Here is a 20,218-nt window from a genome sequence, read left to right on the forward strand (position 1 = left end):
TTGAGAAGACCTGCCCTCTGTGGGTAGCACCATTCCCTAGGCAAAGAATGTTGAACTGGCTAAGTAGAGAAAAATGAAGTGTACACTAGCATGCCCACATTAATTTATTGTTCTTTGCTCTTTATTTCATATTTATATGTGATCAGCTGTTTCAAGTTCCCATCTGAACTTCAGGACTAAAATCTGGGATTGTAATTCATCAAATAAATGCTTTCTCTCTTAAGTTGCTTTTGCTAAAGTGTCTTATCACAACAACAAACAAAGATGGTAAGACTTCCAGCTCCTAAGCCAGTCAAAGAAGCACCAAAGGGTAAAGCACACACCACTGCCAGTACCGATGTCAGACATTCCTGTCTGACACATGTGAAGCACATGTAAAGAAATGCTAAGCAAAAGCTGCTGTAGAGAAAACCAAAACCGGGGTAGAGACTGGCTGAGAGGAACCGAGGTGGGATGTTGAAATCTCATAGAGGTTGATTAGAGAATGGCACATTTGAGGACTCAATTAAAAGATGAGAGAAGCAAACCCTGACCACCAATTCGAGGTGATCCTAGAGGCTAAGCTGAAGACCAACAACAAGATGCATATGAAGGAAGAGACCACAGCCTATGTAATTCATACCCCCAACTTAGCTGCAAGCACAGGCTTTCTGAAACCACAGAGGCAGGACTGAAATGACTATATCACGAGGATACAGGGTTTAATCTCACAGAGTAGACCAGATTCTGTCCACAAGATCTGTTTAATATGCTCATACATGGTTTGCACAACTAATGTATAACCACTACATCAGATGTAAACTGAGATGAAGAAGGGCCCAGTATAATTGGAAAATTATTCTAATCACTGCAAAAGAAAGGATGCATAGTTCAGATTAGTATCTCTCTTTTTAAAATTTACTTTAAGTGTGTTTGTTTGTTTGTTTGTTTGTTTTGTTTTGTTGAGAGCCCAGGCTCTCCTGGAACTCACCATGTAGATCAGGCTGGCCCTGAAATCACAGAGCTCTTATCTGTCTGCCTCTGTCTCCTGAGTAGAATTAAAGGAGTTCACCACTATGCCCAGCAACTACATTTTATTTATTTTTACTTTATGCGTATGTATGGGTGTTTTACCTGCATGTATATGTTTAAGAAATGTTCTTAAACATTTCTTGTTTAAGAAGTTACTTTGTAAAGGAAATCATTCCTTAGGATACAGTCGCCTACATAGTTACGCTCTGCCCCAATCTTCCACCTGAAAACATAGTCACAAGAAGCTGAGCATGGTACACTCACCAGCACCCAACACAGTTAACATGAGGCTGGGCATGGTGCACATGACTGTAACCGTACCACTTGGAGACTGAGGTAGAAAGATTTCAAGACCAGCCAGGGCTACATGACCCATTTGCATGCTGCTCCAAAGGGAAAAACCAAAACTGGAAATAAACAAACAAACAAACAAACCCAAAAATCAAACTAACAAATAAAACAGTGTGTGTGTACATGTGTGTGTGCATGTGTGGGTCTGGGATGTAGCAGTTCAGCAGTGGAACACTTGTCTAGTATGTTAAAGGCCCTGCCTAGATTCAGCATATCTAACCATTACTTATGTGTGTGACACATATGTACTATGTATGTTCATATATACATGTATATTTTTATTATTTATTTAACATTTGTGAGTATAGTATCACTCCCTTTCTGCAGACACACCAGAAGAGGGCATTGGGTCCCATTACAGATGGTTGTGAGCCACCATGTGGTTGCTGGGAATTGAACTCAGGACCTCTGGAAGAGCAGTCAGTGCTCTTAACTATTGAGCCATCTCTCCAGCCATATATATATATATACACACACACATACATACATGTATACAGAAAGTTAGGTATGATAATAAAAGTGGTAACCTGCAACATATGACAGAATGAGCAAAGTCAATTGTGGCACATCATTCTGAGAAGTAAGGGGACATCAAAGAGAATTAGATGAGCCAATTTGTTTTTTTGTTTGTGTGTGTGTGGTTTTTTTTTTTTGTTTTGTTTTGTTTGGTTTGGTTTGTTTTTTTTTTTTGTTTGTTTGTTTGTTTGTTTGTTTTTGAGACAGGGTTTCTCTGTGTAGTCCTGGCTATCCTGGAACTCACTCTGTAGACCAGGCTGGCCTCGAACTCAGAAATCTGCCTGCCTCTGCCTCCCAAGTGCTGGGATTAAAGGCGTGCGCCACCACCGCCCGGCTGTGTGTGTGTGTGTTTTTTTAAAGACTTTGTCTGTATTTTTACACATAACCACACACACAGTTTGCAATAGCAGAAACCAAGTTGGTTGTGCTACAGGAAGTATGAACAGGCATATTCTGTTTCATATTAAATCTTGTAGGCATAATAATATTTTCCTTTTGCATTGAGTAAAGTTTACCCTTGTGTTATTCAAATGCTGATTTCTGTCTCATATCTTGTTTCAATCTTCAAGCTTTGTAATGCTTATGTCAAGAATCTCTTAAGTTTGTGTAAACAATTCTTACCATTTATTCTCTGCCTTGTCAATAAATGCTGATCATCCAATGGCTAGGTAGAAGAGAGAATAGGGCGGGACTTGCACCAGCCAGGGAAAGGAGGAGATAGAAGGAGGAAGAGGAAATTGGCTGTGAAAAGGAAGGAAGAAAAACACCCTTACTGCAAGTATTATTTGGGATCATGGCTGGAATGTGGCCAGAGTAGTTTAGAGGTTAAGATAGACCATTTGACTGCCCAGATATTGAGGTGAAGCTTGAAAATATAACTTGGTCTGTGTTCTTATTGGGAACTAGTTAGAATAAAGAAATACTGTCACCATATTAACTTACTAAACACATTTATGTTGAGGTATGCCCCCCTACCCCAGCATAGATGTAGCCATTTTGATCCATGCCTGCCAATGATTTCATATTTTTGCTGTAATATACCCTACCAGTCACTGACACAGAAAAACAACTTGACTCAGAGCAAGGTCATGCTGATCAGATATTCTGCAATGTTCTATGAGGCTTGCTAATCTTAGGAAATTCCATGAAGCTTTACAGAGGAGCCATCAAACTAGACGTCAATATGAACTGTTACGTCTAAGTAGCTGATCACTGGGCCGCACTTCCTATATTTATGTGGGTTTTGTGGTTTTAGCCTTTATAAGATGTCAGACAAAGACATTCAGAGTCATAGCCTCGACCCCCAAATTCTGGGCTAGAGCCCTGATCTTAGTCTTAGGGTATGCTTTTACAAAACCATCCCAGCCTCACAGAGAGCAGTATTTGTGTGGTTTGTGGGTGACTCTTGGACCTCAACATCTATATTAAAAATAATTTGTTTGCTGGGCGGTGGTGGCACACGCCTTTAATCCCAGCACTTGGGAGGCAGAGGCAGGCTGATTTCTGAGTTCGAGGCCAGCCTGGTCTACAGAGTGAGCTCCTGGACAGCCAGGGCTACACAGAGAAACCCTGTCTCGAAAAACCCAAAGAAAATTTTTTCTTATATTATAAATCTTTTATTATGACCCTCTATGAATCTACTAGCTTTTCAATCCTTTAAATTACTTAAGATCTATTTGTTTTATTTTATGTGTCTGAATACTTTGAGGGAATGTATATTTGTGCAGCATTTGCATCCCTAGTACCTGTGGAAGCCAGAGGAGATTATCAGATCCCTTGGAACTAAAGATATAGACAGTTCTAAGCCACCATGCATGTGGTGCTGGGACCTGAACCCAAGTCCTCTGCAAGAACAAGTCTTCTTAATCACTTAATCACTGGTCCATCTTTCTAGCTTCCAGATGATGATGATAATGAGGAGGAGGAGGAAGAGAGGAAGATGAAGAAAAGGAGGAGGAGGGGGAGGAGGAAGAGGAGGAAGAGGAGGGGAAGGAAGGGGAAAGAGAAAGAGGATTTTTTTTTTTTGAAACAGGTTTTCTTTGTATAGCCCTGGCTGTCCTGGAATTAGTTCTGTAAACCAGGCTGGCCTTGAACTCACAGAGATTTGCCTGCTTCTGCCTCCAAGGTTCAGAGATTTACTTCATTACATCATCATCATCAACATCATAAAAAATGGAAGTTTTAGTACAATGGCTGGCTCAGACAGAGCACTTCCTAGGTGGTATTATTTTGGTTTTATCTGATTGGTTTGGTCATACCCAGAAGGTCCCACTTTCGAATGGGCAGAGAGAATTATTCAGGTCTCAAATTGCATGATCATGACCTAGTTTCCAAAGGCAAATATGACAGGGTCTATGAGAGCTAGAGGGAGCTTGAACCAGTCAGTTTTTGCTGATCTGCTTCTCTCTAGAAGAATCTTTTCCTCCCCACACTTTCCAGGAACAGTCATCCTTGATAGTAGGCAACATGTTGAGATGACTCATGAATCACACATCCTCTCCCCCATCACCCCCGCCTCCAGCTCCCTACCATTTTCCAGAATTCCATTCTGTGATGATTTGAATATGCTTGGCCCAGAGAGTGGCACTATTAGGTGGTGTGGCCTTGTTGTAAATGTGTGTCACTGTGGGCATGGGCTTCTGAGTTGCCTGGAAGGCAGTCTTCTAGCAGCCTTTAGATGAATATGTAGAACACTCAGTTACTCCTGCACCATGCCTGCCCAGAAGCTGCCATGTTCCTGCCCTGATAATACTGGACTGAACCTCTGAACCTGTAAGCTTGCCCTAATTAAATGTTGTCCTTGGTCATGGTGTCTGTTCACAGCAGTAAAATCTTAACTAAGACATACTCCACTCCAAACAGGACCCCAAACAGACTTGGTGACTATGACTTTTCCATCCTCCAGTGCCACACGGTCCCATAACAATTAATGTTTCCAGCCAACTCTCACACAGAGGCTATGCTTCATGGGTTCTGACACACCAGATACAAGCACACACCCCATGTCCCCTCTGCCATTGTTTGGTGCTTGGCTGAAGGACACACTCTTAGCAAGGCCACCTAACTCCTGAAGCTTGGTGTTGTAATATGCTTTCAACAACTCTTAAAAGCCTTAACTCTATTCTGGGATAATTAACAATGGGCTGGATATCAAGTAACAGCTGCTTGGCCCAAGTTTATGTTTCTTCTACAGCAAATCCAGGAGACTTTCAGCTACTTGGTTACAGCATCAGGAACGGACTCTGCTCCGCTCTGCTGTCTGCATCATGCTTGTCATCTTCACGTACAAAAGTCCTGATTTGAGAACCAGACATCTAAGTCATAGTCAAGGCAAAGAGGAAGAAAGTTGGCGGCGAGGGGGTGGGGCATGGATAAGCCATCTAAAATGTTCTCCTTTTGTAGGCAAAGGAAAATTCTTCCAAGTCTAGACCATCAAAAATCCACATCTAGAAAACAGCCCCCTTCTAAGCTTCCGGAGAAGTAGGTGATTCAGGACATGAACTGGTGGAAAAAGATGCTGGCCCAGAATCTAAGGCAAGACAAATGTAGTTCCATATTAAATTAAGGTCCATGGCAACAAGAATGGGAATGGGTGTTGACATTTAGTCTAGGCCTCAGCATACGGTTACCTGACAACAGCCAGGTGTGCCTGACTCACTATAAAAGGGGCTGCTTTTCCCCTCCTCTCTTTCTTGCCCTTTTACTCTTGCTCTCCCCATTCCCCTCCCCAGTCTCTCTCCATGTGCTCATGGCCGCTGTCAACTCCTCTCTGTGTCTCTCTCTGTCTCTGTCTTTCTCTGCCTTTCTCTCAATTCCCATGCCCTGAATAAAGTCTATTCTATACTATACCTTCATGTAGCTAGTACCTCTGAGGGGGAAGAGGTGCCCCTGCAAGCCCATGCTGAGGCACCCCCTCCCCCACACCATACCTCACTTCCCTCAAACAGATCCCCTTTGTCTCTATCTTTTTATAACACACAACAATGGGTATTAGGCAGAAAAATAACAGGATGGACCTTATTTTAACTTTTTTTTAGTTTACACCAGTACCTGAGACTAATTTATATTAACATGTATTTTTATTCCTTAACTCTCCTCGGTGAGATGCAATTCAGGGGCAGTGGATAACTATAAGGAAACTGCTGGGCACGGCAGAGCAGTTGCACAAATGAACTCACTATGCTTGGGACAGCATACACAAGGCCTGTGCAAGCTCAGGTCAGACAAAATCTCAGCATGGAGAAAGTGGGCAGAGTCCCCCACTTGGTTATTGACAGCTTCCAGGAAAAAGAGAATCTATTTTCTTGAGGAGTGTTGTCCCTAGAGAGGCTGTCCTTGTGGTAGGCCACAGATCCAATGATACACGGATTTAATTTGTAGGAAAGGTGTGTCATTCTGGGAATAGTGGAAGGTGAGGTGAATATGTTCGGAACACATTGTACCTAATTCTCAAAGAACCACTGAAAAATAAAAGAGCAAATTTAGACTTCCCAGTAGCTAGAGTTTCTCAGTGTGTATCAAATTTCCCTCCAGTTCTCCTCAGTACAGCACACAAAGTATGAAGTCAGCTAGTTTCTATTTGGTCAAGCCTCTGAAATGTGAAAGAAATTTGCCACTGTAGTGTAGTCAACCAGACATGTACAACCTCTAACTTAAAATGTGGCTTAATACAAAATTGTAGACATCAAAATTATAGACATGCTTTTAATCACAGTACTCAGAAGGAAGGCAGAGGCAGGCAGATCTCTGTGAGTTCAAAGCCAGTTTGGTCTGCATAGTGAGTTCAGGACAGCCAGAGCTACATAGTGAGATTCTGTCTCAGGAAAAAAAAATGTAGATTCAATTAAAACATTCCTGTAAGTTGCCTTGATCATGGTGGTTTTTCACATCAAAAGAAAAGTAACAAATACACACATAAAAAATTTTAAAATAATGACATCACTGTTCCTCACCTAGATTAGCTGTTCATTCTGTTGGTGTTTTGAGACAGGGTTTGTCTGTGTAGCCCTGGCTGTCCTGAAACTCACTCTGCAGACCAGTGTTAGTCAGGGTTCTCTAGAGTAACAGAACTGTAGAATAAATCTACCTATCAATATCTATATATGGAATTTATAGAAATAACTTACAGGCTGCAGTCCAACTAACCCAGCAATGGGCAGCTGTGAATGGGAAGTCCAGGAATCTAGTGGTTGCTTGTTCCTACCAGGCTGGATGTTTCCGCTGGTCTTCTGTATAAGCTGGGATCCTGAAGAAATGGGTTCCAACAGAGGTGCTGGCAGTAAGTGCAAGCAGGCAAAGAATGAACACTTCCCTTTTCCATTGTCCTTATATAGGCCTCCAGCAGAAGTCGTGGCCCAGATTAAAGGTGCGTCTCAAGATCTGCATTAAAGCCAGGCAGTGGTGGCACACGCCTTTAATCCCAGCTCTTGGGAGGCAGAGGCAGGTGGATTTCTGAGTTCAAGGCCAGCCTGGTCTACAGAGTAAATCAAAGACAGCCAGGATTACACAGAGAAACCCTGTCTCAAACAAAACAAACAAAACAAACAAACAAACAAAAAACCAAACAAGATCTGCATTAAAAGCATGTGTCTTCCAGATATAGTCAAGTTGTCAACCAGGAATAGCCACCACCCCGGCTGGCTTCAAACTCATCAAAATCCACCTGCCTTTGCATCCCGATGTGTTCCCACTGGGGAAAACAAATCTCACAGCTCAGACAACCCCAGGGGACCAGCCAAAGCTGTCAACTCGGCTAAACTGGAATGAATGAAAACCCAAGTACCTAGGACACCTATGAGGGATTATTCCTGGTTGGATTATTTGAAGTTCTTCGATCCCCAGATAATGAATTCTTCTGTTCTTGGGGAATCACTTTTGTACTCTCCTTAATTAAATCCCTGGTGTGGAAGGAGGCATCGAACAACTTTCCAGCCTGGTGCTAGAAGGGATTACTCACAGGTGCAAGCAGCGGTTAAAACTGAATCCAATTTGGAAGAAGAATCTCAGCTGGGTGTGGTGATACACACTTATAATTCAGCAGTCCAGATCCTGAGTTCAGGGCCAGTCTACACAGCAAGACCCTATCTCAAAGACAGAGGTGAATATATACACCCATATTTTAAAATATTTTATTCATTTTTATGTGTGTATTTGTTACTTTTCTTTTGATGTGAAAACCCACCATGATCAAGGCAACTTACAGGAAAAAAAAGGCGGGGGGGGGGTTATTTGGGCTTATAAACTCGAGAGAAATAAGAGCAGGGAAGTGTCAACTTTTGGGGGCCGACTTTAGCAGAAAGCAGCTATCAGCTTTGCAGCCATCTTGAACCACATACCCTGATATGAGACTTGTTTTACATCAGCCTACAACAGCTGAGCACACTCTGATAACATCTTGGTTTAGATACCTTGGGTGTGTGAGATTAAAGGTGTGTGAGATTAAAGGTGTGTAACTTAAGAGTGTGACTTAGAGATCAGATTTAGAGACAAGACCTAAAGACATGACTTAAAGGCGTGACCAAAAGCCATGGCTTAGAAGTGAGACATATAAAAGGCGAGAGGCAGACAGGAGAGTTGAGAACAATTTGGAAGAACAGAGATTCAGACACTAGGAGTAAGAGTAGACATTAGACACTCGGAAGAGAACAACAGGAGTACAACTAGGAACTAGGAACGCAAGACTTGGGACTTGGACTAGGAAGAGAGACTGAAGAATAAACGTGATTGAATCACACTCAGTATGGTCTCCATTCTTCAAGTCCGCCCTCACTCTCTCTCTTGCTGAACCCTGAGCCGCAGACCAGAGCTTGGCAGCTTGGGCCAGGAAACAGTGGCCACCAAGGATGGAGTGGAGAGGGCCGCAACATTTTTGGCCGCCCAAAGTGAGGCTCCAGCTCAGGCCTCAACAATCAACCACAGGCATAGCAGCAGGGACAGCTGAGAGCTCACATCTCCAACCTTAGCAGGAAGCAGAGTGAAGGGACTTGAAATGCCAGCACCTAGTGACATATAGTTCCTGCAGAAGTACCAGTGGGACCAAGTGTTCAAGCATTCGAACTTACTTACGGGAGAGCATTCAAATTCATACTCGGTGTGTATAAGTGTTTTGCTTGTATGTATTTATGTGTGCCAGTATGCATGCAATACCCTCAGAGATCAGAAGAGGATGTCAGATCCCCCAGAATTGGTGTTACAGATGGTTATGAGCCACTGTGTGGGTCCTGAGGATGGAAATGGCTCCTCCAGAAGAACAGGAAGTGCTCTTACCTGAAGGGTCACTGCTCTAACCCCTATGCTTATTTATTTACTGCTACAAAGGAAAGTCAAATAGCTCAGTGGGTAAAAAAAAAACAATGGTCACTAGGCCTGGCAACCTGAGTTTGATCCCGAGACCCACATTTTGGAAGGAGTGAACCAGCTTCCACAAGTTGTGTTGGCATTTAGCCTAGGCTCCGCCCCACAGTTACCTGGCAAGAGCCAGGTGTGCCTGACTCACTATAAATGGGGCTGCTCCCCACCTCCTCACTCTCTTGTTCTCTAGCTCTTGCTCCTGCTCCTTACCGTCTCCCCATTCCCCTCCCACTCTCATGCCGACCTCTCCTCTCTTATCTTATCTTATCTTCCCCTCCCCTCCCCTCCCCTCCCTTCTTTCTCTCTCTCTCTCTCTCTCTCTTTCTCTCTCTCTCTCTCTCTCTCTCTCTCTCTTTTTCTTACTTGTTCTGTCTCTACTACCCTCTCAACTCCCCTCCCCATGCCCTGAATAAACTCTATTCTATACTATACGGTTGTGTGGCTGGTCCCTCACGGGGAAGGGATGTCTCAGCATGGGTCTGCAGAGGCAACCCCTTCCTCACACCTGACTATATATCCACCAAACATATCCCTGGTTTCTCTATCTTTTTATAAAACACAAGTTGTCCTCTAACCTCCACATAATATATATTGTGGCATGCACGTATCCACACACATACATATGTGCACAGAATAAATGAATACAATGTGATAGTCACCACATTTCCTTTCAAGAGTAAAAATACCATGCACTTATTAATAGTAGCATTTATAATTTTCTGTTTCAAGTACCCACACATTTAGTGGTTTAACCTACTCAACTAGTAAGGAAAGTGCTATTATATTCCTTCTCTTATTTTAATTAGAGACAATTCTCAGGTCTGTGGCATGTTGTAGAAGCAGAGGTGCCAAGTGTCTATGATACTGGTAACTCAGGAATGTACACATGGAACAACCTTGGGGAACGCAGCTCGTGTCTACTACAGCAAAGGGGAACATGTTTATTATACGGTGTGATCAAGAGAGTATCTCCCCTGGAGTACAGAGCAGCTGTACAGCCAATTAGAAAAGAGAGAGTTCCCTGAGCTCTGGATTCCCTCCTGGAACACAGCTCCCTGAGACTGCAGGCAAACCCTTTTGCAAATTGGCATGGAGGAAACAAGAGTAAGAAAAGAAAATACTGGCACTCTAGCTACTTACGATTATTACGAATGACAAAATGACTCTGCTGTCACCCAGCAGTCTCCAGGCGGGTTAATTTGTTAGCTTGTAAGTAGGATAATATAACACCTTCACATTCCTTGATCAGAGCTAATTGCTTTGCCCAGAGTCTGAGAAGTGGCAGGAGGTACATTAAGGACCCATAAGCCTGCACATCCAGGGCAGGACTATGGTGTTAAGCCTCTGCAGTAAGCAGTGGTGCTGAACCTGGTTCCAGAAATAGAAGCAGCAACAGCTTGGGGTTACAAATGCAAATTCTGAGCCAGCATTCACAGACATACCAGAAACAGACTGTGGCACTTATGGGGACATCTGTGGCTCCGATGTATGTTAACCCCTGAATCACTGCATCAACACCATCAACACATACACACAACTTATCTCCAAGGCCGAAGGAAATGGTATAGGGAGAAGGACTTTACGAAGCATGTATTCTTGAGACCCATAAGTAGAGCTTTAGTAAAGTTAGTAAGCGTTTTTCTAAACTAAAGAAGGCAGTTTGTAAGGTGCACATGTGCAGAAACCAGAGGATACCCTGGCCATTCACCTTGTTTTTGAGATTGGGTCTCTTACTTAATAAGTAGGTAGGAGGGAAGGCTGTCTCTATTCCACAACCCCAGAAAAGTGGCCCAATGTGTTACAATACTATATATCCAGCCCTTTTCGTTTGATTTATTATTTGTGTGTCTTTTGTAAGACAGGATCTAACTATGTAGACCAGGCTGGCTTTAAACTCACAGAACTCTACCTGCCTCTGCCTCCCCAAGTCCTGAGATTAAAGATCTGTACTACAATGCCTAGCCTTATAATAAGAAAGGGTCTTAATAAGTAAGTTGTTAAGGCTACCCTTGAACCTGTCTCTTTTTTGTTGAGATTTTATTCGTTTTTATTTGATGTGTGTGGGTAGTTGCTTTGCTAGCGTGTGTCTGTGCACGTGTGCCTGCAGTGCCCTCGGAGGCCCAAAGAGGGTTTTGGATCCCCTGAGGCTGCATTGTAAGCAACCATGTGGATGCTAGTCATTGAACCTGGGTTATTTTGGAGAGCAGACAGTGCTCATAACCACTGAACTATCTCCCCAGCTTTTACCCTTGAACTTGTGATTCTGCTGTCTCCGTTTTCTGAACATCTGAAGTTACAGATCTGTACTGCAAGCCCAGCAAAGATGCTCAGTACAGACAAATACAACTTGTCTGTTAATTATATATATATATATATATATATATATATATATATATATATATATATAAATTCTAGAAGAAAATGCTTACCCAATAGTAGTGGTGAGAATTACTTAGCCAAGGAGAAATACTATTTATATTTTAAGTAAAGCTGTAATTCTTGAAAAACAGGAAACCACATATCAACATAGCCAACAGAGTGTGCCATACTCAGAAGTGCACCAGGCTTTGAGTCAGAGGCGAGTTATTCAACTTCAGCCCAATTTCCTGATTTTAAAGGGGAAAATGAACTCAACTAAGAGCTACAATTAGGTGTGCATGGCAGGTCATGGGAAGTAAACACAGACGTGCTCTCTGGGAATGTACCTGATTGTTCTCTGAGGAGCAGGGTTTTACCACATGTCATGCTTAGATCACTCTCTGGCACACAGAAGATGCTCCCTACTCAGGAAGTGTCAGGGACGAACAAGGTATTTCATAATGTTAGCTCCTTTCAGGCTCCACTTGTCACAAAGCTCTTCCAGTAGGAAAAAGTCACTCTATCAAAAAACACTTAGTCATATTTAAAATGGGCCAGTTAATTTCAGAACATCAGCTGACTTTCTTCCCTGGAGAATACTACCAAAGGAGAGCTGTCCTGAAGCCTGCAAGAGGAGCTCCTGTTAGCAGCCCTGGGCCATAGTCAGTGTCAATTGTGCGACAATACACTGTAAACATGAGGAGTTGAGGGGTTGGAGGGGTGGGGGCTGCAGAGGCTGCAGGGGACTGCAGAGGGGTGCTGGAGCTGTGCGGGCTGCAGGGGGCTGCTGGGGCTTCAGGGGCCCACAGGGGACTGGAGGGGGCTGCAGGCACAGCTCAGTTAGGTGGTAGAGCTCTTGGCTAACATGCACCAGGTCCATGGTTCAATTGCCAGGCATGGTGGCCTAGGGCTGTAATCCCTGGACTTGGGGTAAAGGCTGATGATCAGAAATTCAATGTCATCCTCAACTATGTACAGAGTTTGTAGCCAGCTACAACTGAAACCTATCTTTAAAAACGAAGCCGGGCCAGGCGGTGGGCCAGGTGGTGGTGGCGCACGCCTTTAATCCCAGCACTTGGGAGGCAGAGGCAGGCGGAATTCTGAGTTCGAGGCCAGCCTGGTCTACAGAGTGAGTTCCAGGACGGCCAGGGCTATACAGAGAAACCCTATCTGGAAAAAAAAAAAATGTGTGTAGGGGTAGGGTTGGAGATGGCTTAGTGGGTAAGGTGGGCTGATGAACAAGCATGAAGAACTGCTCTCAAGTCCCTCAAACTCATGTGAAAAGCCAAGTATGGAATCACCTGTGCTGTAATCCCAGCACCGTGAGGGACACAGACAAAAGGGTTGCTAGATCTTGTCAGATGCCAGCCTAGCTCCAGACTCAGTGGTAGACACTGTCCTCCAGGAAATAAGTCAGGGAGCAGTAGAACAGGACACTTGATACCCTCCTGACATGAACACACAGGTGTTCACACTCACATCTATACCCCGTGGGTGTGTGTGTGTATGTATGCACATATATGTATATATACCACGCATATGCACACACAGGTAATCATTAATAAAAAGATCCATACCAGGCCAATCAGGTCTACACAGAAAGACCCTGTTCCCAGGGCTGGAGAGATGGCTCCAGCAGTTAAGAGCACTGGCTGCTCTTCCGAAGGACCCAGGTTCAAATCCCAGCACCCACTTGGCAGTTCATAACAGTCTATAATTCCAGTTCCAGGGGATCTGACATCTTCACACAGACATACATGGAGGCTGAACACCAATGTAAATAAAATTTTTAAATAATTAAAAACAAGTTTCTTTTCAAAAGCTTGATTTTAACTGGCAGTGTGGCAGTGCACCCAGCATTTCAGAAGTAGAGGCAGAAAGGTTTTGAATTCCACGTCAGTTCCAGCTACACAGTAAGAATCTGTCTCAATAGGGGCTGGAGATAGCTGTTCTTACAGGACCCAAGTTCAGTTCCCAGCACCCACTTGAGGGGGTGGGGTGCTTTCAGCTTTACTACAGTTTCAGGGGCTCTGACACTATCTTCTGGTTTCTGTGAGTACCACATGCAAACACTTATATACATAAAATAAAAACAAACTCTTGAAAAAGAGAGACTTGTCTGCAAACAACAAAAGAGGCAGGTACCATAGCTCATGTCTGTAATCCTAGCACTTGCGAAGCTGAGGCAGGAATGTTCCAAGTTTGAGACCACTCTGGGCTATGATAAAATTCTAGGTCAGCCTGGGTCACAGAGTGAGACCCTTTCTCAAAACAAAAGCAACAAAACACAAGAAAAGAGAACGATCTTATCTTTTTTCCACTCTGAAGGTGGTAATTAACTGAACAAATGAATGGATAAACATGTTTCTGTATACGCCAGGTGTGGTGGTGAACAACTTTAATTCCAGCACCTGGGAGGCAAAGGCAGGCAGCTGTCTGTGACTTGAAGACTAGCCTGGTCTACAAGAGGAAGTTCCATGATGACCAGGGCTATACAGAGAAACCCTGGTGAAAAAAAAGAAAAAAAAGAAAGAAAAAGAAAAAGAAAAGAAAAAAATTGGTGTCTAACAAAAATGCTATGCATACATATTTATTTTTATTTTATGTGCATTGGTGTTCAGTCCATATGACTCTGTGTGTGTGTGCAGACAATTGTGGGCCACCATGTGGGTGCTGGGAATTGAACCCAGGTCATCTGGAAGATCAGCCGTCTCTCCAGACCCACATATGTATATATCTTAACTGAATGTCTTCTAAAACTAAGCTAAGAACGCTAACTGGGCATAGTGGCACAAGTTGCGCACGTTTGTAATCCCAGCAGAGGCTAAGGCAGGAGGGTCGCAAAGGCTGCCTGAGCTGCATAGTGAGATTCTTTGAAAGATCAAAAGCAAAAACCAGAAGGATAAAAAGGAGGCAGAGAACGAAGAAGGGGGCGCACACCGTCTCTACCATCTGTTACCTCAGCCAGCTATTTACAAAATTCAGTTAAACCAAGTAGGAAACAGAAGAAACAGCAGGTTCTGATACTGTCTGATTACCCCATAACGGAACACTGACTTCAGGGGGCGGAGTTGGGGAACTTGTTCTACATACTGTGAGGGAAGCAGTATTAAAAATAGCCTGGCTGGGCAGTGGTGGCGCTCGCCTTTAATCCGAGCACTTGGGAGGCAGAGGCAGGCGGATTTCCGAGTTCGTGGCCAGCCTGGTCTACACAGTGAGTTCCAGGATAGCCAGGACTACACAGAGAAACCCTGTCTCGAAACAAACAAACAAACAAACAAACAAAAATAGCCTGGACCTTATTTTGCTATATTGTCTAACTTTGTAACCTAAAGGAAGAGAACATGATTCATCAAAACTGTCTTTTTGCAAGGTCGAAGAGTTACGAAAATGAACGAAGCCAAAGGCCCTATAGAAATGCACTCTCTACGCTGAATGCATAAGACATATTAAGGCCAACACACAACAGCCCAGCTTCTAGATAGATGGCAAAGATACTCCCAGGATCGACATCTCCAGCACCACCAAACTTTTGTTATTTCAAAAATAAAACCAATCATTCCTGTCTAAAATTCCATCTCTCCCTAAAAGTCTCATCCTGACTCTTTTCATGTCTAAAGCCCTTCTAAGTTCCTTCTCTCCTCAAACACTCCAGAGTTCAAATGAGTTTCCCTAGCTTTAATTAGTACTTGTCTTCTCTCCTCTTCTCTCCGGGGTTGTTAGCTTTCCATTCTCCCTGATCCTTTATGTGTGTTTATCTTCCTCACACAGCCAAGAAGTCACCTTTAAACGAAGCAGGTGAGCCATTAAGAATTTTTAATCTCGCCGGGCAGTGGTGGCGCACGCCTTTAATCCCAGCACTTGGGAGGCAGAGGCAGGTGGATTTCTGAGTTCGAGGCCAGCCTGGTCTACAGAGTGAGTTCCAGGACAGCCAGGGCTACACAGAGAAACCCTGTCTCGAAAAACCAAAAAAAAAAAAAAAAAAAAAAAAAGAATTTTTAATCTCGTGTGGATCTATTTCTAGAATAATCACTCAAGGAATCCTTTCCACTAAAGATGAAAGGCGAGCTAAGGAATACATTAGAGAGGAAGCAAACACTCACGCGGGGCCATCTAGGTATTTGTAAGCCTCAGGGAAGAACTTGTGTCTTTTTCCTTTGCAAGACCCCAGCTAAGACCTTCTGCACAACCTTGCCCTGAATCCTGAGCATAGCCCCTACACCTCTGGCTCCTAGCACTCCTACAGAATTCCCCCATTGCAGAATTCTCACTTTGCAACTGTCCCAGGCAGCACTGCGTCTGCATCTCGACTCCAGGTTCCGCACTGAAGGTTTTCAATGTGCCAAGCTCCTCCGAGGCCCGCCATACCCCCCATGGCGCACCAACAGGATTAAAATTATCCCACCCAACCCTTCAAAAAAGTACAAAGCAAGGCAAATGGAACCGCCGGCAGCCAGGGCTTTCCGCCAGCTCCGTCTGGTTCTCGGAAGATTCGGACACAGCCCCAACCTCCAAAGCCAAGGGTCTTAGGACGTTTTGCATAACAGTAATGGTGAAGAAACTCAAACCGCAAGACGCCGGCAGGTCCCTCAAGGCTCCATTCGTGGAAGTAGGACTCCACACAGGAAGCGTTGGATTCGTAGTACCCCTTGATCCGTCGCCCCCCTCTAAGTCCCCAACCGAGGACTAGCGAGACCCAGCCACAGAGGACCCGACATTGGAGAAAAGTGTATGAGAGGGGCGGGGGAGGGGAGCGTGCCGAGAAACCGGCCAGTCCGTATTCTTAAGACGCTGTCTCCCTCCGTCCCAGACAGCAGTTCTCAGAAGTGCCTCCAACTTTCCCCTGCCTGGAGGACGCTGACCACCGCCCCACACCTCCTCTCCATCACAGTTAGAGGGGATAGGTAGGTACCACCAATCTCCTCCCAGATTCTGGGGTGGGGGGTGGGGAGTGGAAAGAGGATCGGAAGCGGAGGAGGAAAGAACCTGGCTGTACTCCTCGAGAAACTTCTGGGACTCGTGTGTTACGCAACTCAGGAACCAGACTCCAACAACAGGACATTTTCCCGCAGGACGCGAGGCTCAAGGGAGCGAGGGAGGACGAGCGACCTCTCAGGTCCCTGTCCTCTGGCTTTCTGGAAGCTACCTGCAGCGGAACCGCAGACAGGGGCGGCGCACCGGTCTTCTGCGCCCATTCGCCCCTAAGGTTCCCACCCGAAAAGTAGCAAGGGCGGCGCTTGAGTTAGCGTGCGGGACAGCCCGGCTGCCCAGAAGTTCGCGACTGCGGCACGGGAGACCTGGTGAGCCCCCAGCCCCCGACACGCAGGGCTCGGCTTACCTTCCAGCTCCTTTGGTCCTCCAGTCCCGGCTGGGGCGTGCTGGTCACCTCCCTTGACCTGTTGAGATGCAGGGTCGCGAGTTCGGCTGTTGAACTGCGGGGACTCGAAGGTGCAGCCCGCACCACGGTGCGTGCAAGCTACGGGCCGAGTGCTCCGGGCTCTGCCAGCTCCCGGCTCGCCAGCTTCGGGCATCGGCCGCCCGGAACGCCTGGAGGCTCAGGCCACGCCCTCTGTGCCAAGACACGCCCCTCGCCTCACCCCACCCCCACTGGCCCGGCTCCTCCCAGGCCCACACCCTCCGGCCGGAGCCACCCCTAAAGAGAGGGATACCGCGGCCCTCCTGCGGAGACGCGGGTGGGAGGCTCGTGGGGGGGGGGGGTTGGAAATCTGCGGCTCCGAAGGGAACGCGGCAGTGGCCGCGCCGACCGCGTGGGTGACCCTGCCCCAGGCCGCTGCAGGGCACCAGAACCCTTTGGCTTGACAACCAGATTAAGCTCCGGGTCAAGTTGCAACGGAAAGTGTCAAGGAGGCTTTTTTGCCAGCTCCCGTGCAATTGAAAACGGATTCCATGTCCTTTAATGGAGATAATAACTAACATCTGGGGGAACGATTTACAGCTGAAAAAAAACCGGACTTCACACACAGGCCGGGTTCATCTTCGCAGCAACCTTCTTAAAACACGTATATTGTTCTCATTCCCCAAAGAATGAAACTGAAACTCTGAAAAATAAGTACGGTGCTCAATATCACGGGTGACAAAATGACTTAGGTAAACTGGGCTCTGGAATTGAGCCTCAGGCTTTCGGCGCGCTGCTCCCTCAACCGCAGGGAATTCTACTGGATGCTTAGGGGACCTTGTAGCACAGACCCACAGGAAGAAGGGTTAAGTTCCCGAGTCCTACGCTGAACATGCTAATTAGCTGTTCCCAGTCGGGAACCTCACTTTTCTTCCCTGAAGGAGACAGAAATACTAGGAAATGGCCTAGGCCACGCCCACGCGTGTTTTATTCCTTTTTCTTTTTAAAAAATTATTTTTATTTTTTGTCAGTCTCACTAAGTAACACCACTACATCTGGCTACCTGTCTTGAATTACGAAAGTCACTTACTTAGATAAACTCTCCAGTGTCTATGTAAAAGAATATAATGTATGAAAAATAAGCCCTCATATGCTCTGTGTTTGTCTCCATTTTTTTCAATTAAGTATTGCTTTACCCCTCATGAGACCTTCACTGTCCACAAATTGAAAATCAGATCGATAAATATTTGCATTTCCAAATTAAACACTTTATTGACTACTGTGCCTTATTTCCCATGGATTGTTTTCCAAAATGTAGGGGACACAGCTCAGGGGGACTGCGCTTGCTTTTCCACTGTGCCCCCATGGCAAGACTGCTAATTTACTTTACCATGAAAATAATTTTGATGTCCCTGGTGAAATTGGGCAGGGGTTTTGTTGTTGTTTTCAAGTGGTTGCTTATTTAGTTGAAACACTTTCCCATGTAGCTCAAGCTGGCCTCTGACTCACTTTGTAGCCAAGGATGACCTTGAAAAGGTCATCTGCTGCCACTCCTGATTCTGCTACCTCCACTTCCAGAGAGCTAGGATTACAGGAGTGTAACGCTGTGCTTGGACTACACAGTGCTGAGTGTGGAAGCCAGGGCTTCCAGCTAAGCTGGCTACATGCTACATGAACATGTTTGCTTGTTGTAATGCCTGGGAGTGAACCTAGAGCCTGCTCTATCATAGAGCTACACATGGGTATCCATGTCTTTATATTAAATGCTAGAGTTGTCTGAACAGGGTCGGACAGCAGTTACCTCTGGGGTTTGGATGTTCTTACAATTTTCTAATAGAAACTGATATCTTTTCTCAGCAGCAATAAGTGATTTTTAAAATCCTTTTAGTTCTATACCTATTATATTTATGTGGTTTTTTTTTTTCCTAATATGAATCTCATGGTAAGAGATAGGAAGAACATGATATTGACATTGGAAGTTTAGCATTTTATTTGAAAGAGATGATGCTTTGGTTCAGAGAGCATGTCATTATGCTTCGGTGACCTTCTGAAGGCAATGTGCCAGGAGGGGGACACACATGGCAAAGACAAAACTCCAGCTCACAAGAGTCCAGGGAGTTGGCAGACACAAGTGAGTTAGTGAGCAGTTTCAGCACACACACGGGGACTCATAGATGCTCACAAAGCTGTATCCCCCAAACATGTGAATGGTCCAAAAGGATGGGAAGTGACACTGAGACAGAGGTGCACACGGTCCTTGACATCATGTGACATCACAACAGGAATAGTCATTTGCTTGGTCTTGTGAGTTGTGTGATGAGGAATCCCCAAGTGGCGTACACCAGCACCGCCATGACTATGCTATATGACTATATTGTTTGTTTCCTGACTGGTAAATGGGTACTTAGAGGTGCTTAAATCAGGGCTAGGGAGATGCCACAGCAGCTGCAAATGCTCTTTGCTCTTGTGGAGGATGAGGGGACCAGAGTTCAATTCACAGCACCCACATTGGGTGGCTCACAGCCACCTGTAACTCCAGTTCCAGGGAGATCTGGACTCTGCAGGCATCCAAATGTATTTGCTTACATGCCTGTGGGAACACAGAGGCATGCATGCACACATTTGTGCACATGAGCAAGCACACACACACACACACACACACACACAAACATAAAATAATAATTCTAGAACATAGTGAGTGGTAGATTGCCAGACCTAACAGGGCTACATAGTGAAAATGAATCTAAAAATGGTAGCCAGGTATGGCGGCACATGCTTTAAATCTCAGCACTTGGGAGGCACAGCCAAGTCAGGTGAATCTCTGTGAGTTCGAGACCAGTCTGGTTTACATAGTAAATTTGAAACCAGCCAGAGCTACACAGCCAGACCTTGTCTCAAATCAGAAACAAAATAGGTATGTCCTTTTTATTATTTTTTGAGACAGGGTCTCTACATAGTCCTGGCTGTCCTACAACTATTTGACCTATCTATCCTATTTGACCAGGCTGGTCTCAAACTCAGAAATCTCCCTGCCTCCCTGCATTAAGGAGGCAGAGGCAGTGCTGGGGTTTAAGGTATATGTCACCATTTCTTGGTTCAGTTGGGAAAAAGCATTAACCCCACCCAAGCCTGATTGAGTTTGAGTTTCAGCCCCAGAACCCACATTAAAAAGCCAGATGCAGCTGGGCGGTGGTGGTCCATGCCTTTAATCCCGGCACTCAGGAGGTAGAGGCAGGCAGATCTGAGTTCAAGGCCAGCCTGGTCTACATAGTAGGT

The 20,218-nt window shown here is 45.1% G+C and overlaps 1 protein-coding gene across 2 annotated transcripts in view; it reads right to left on the reverse strand.

The window, feature by feature from the left end:
• Positions 1-17,140, reverse strand: part of Aff1 (ALF transcription elongation factor 1) — a 160,075-nt gene extending 142,935 nt beyond the window's left edge. The window contains exon 1 of one of the 2 annotated variants that reach the window (XM_076926335.1): positions 16,925-17,140. The gene's annotated coding sequence lies outside the window, so the exon portion shown is untranslated. Of the gene's footprint in view, positions 1-16,572; positions 16,713-16,924 lie in introns of those variants that run through there. The other variant, XM_076926336.1, reaches the window with a different exon arrangement.
• Positions 17,141-20,218: the final 3,078 nt, after the last annotated feature.

This window comes from Arvicanthis niloticus, chromosome 27 (genome assembly GCF_011762505.2).
Source record: "Arvicanthis niloticus isolate mArvNil1 chromosome 27, mArvNil1.pat.X, whole genome shotgun sequence".
NCBI lineage: Eukaryota > Metazoa > Chordata > Mammalia > Rodentia > Muridae > Arvicanthis > Arvicanthis niloticus.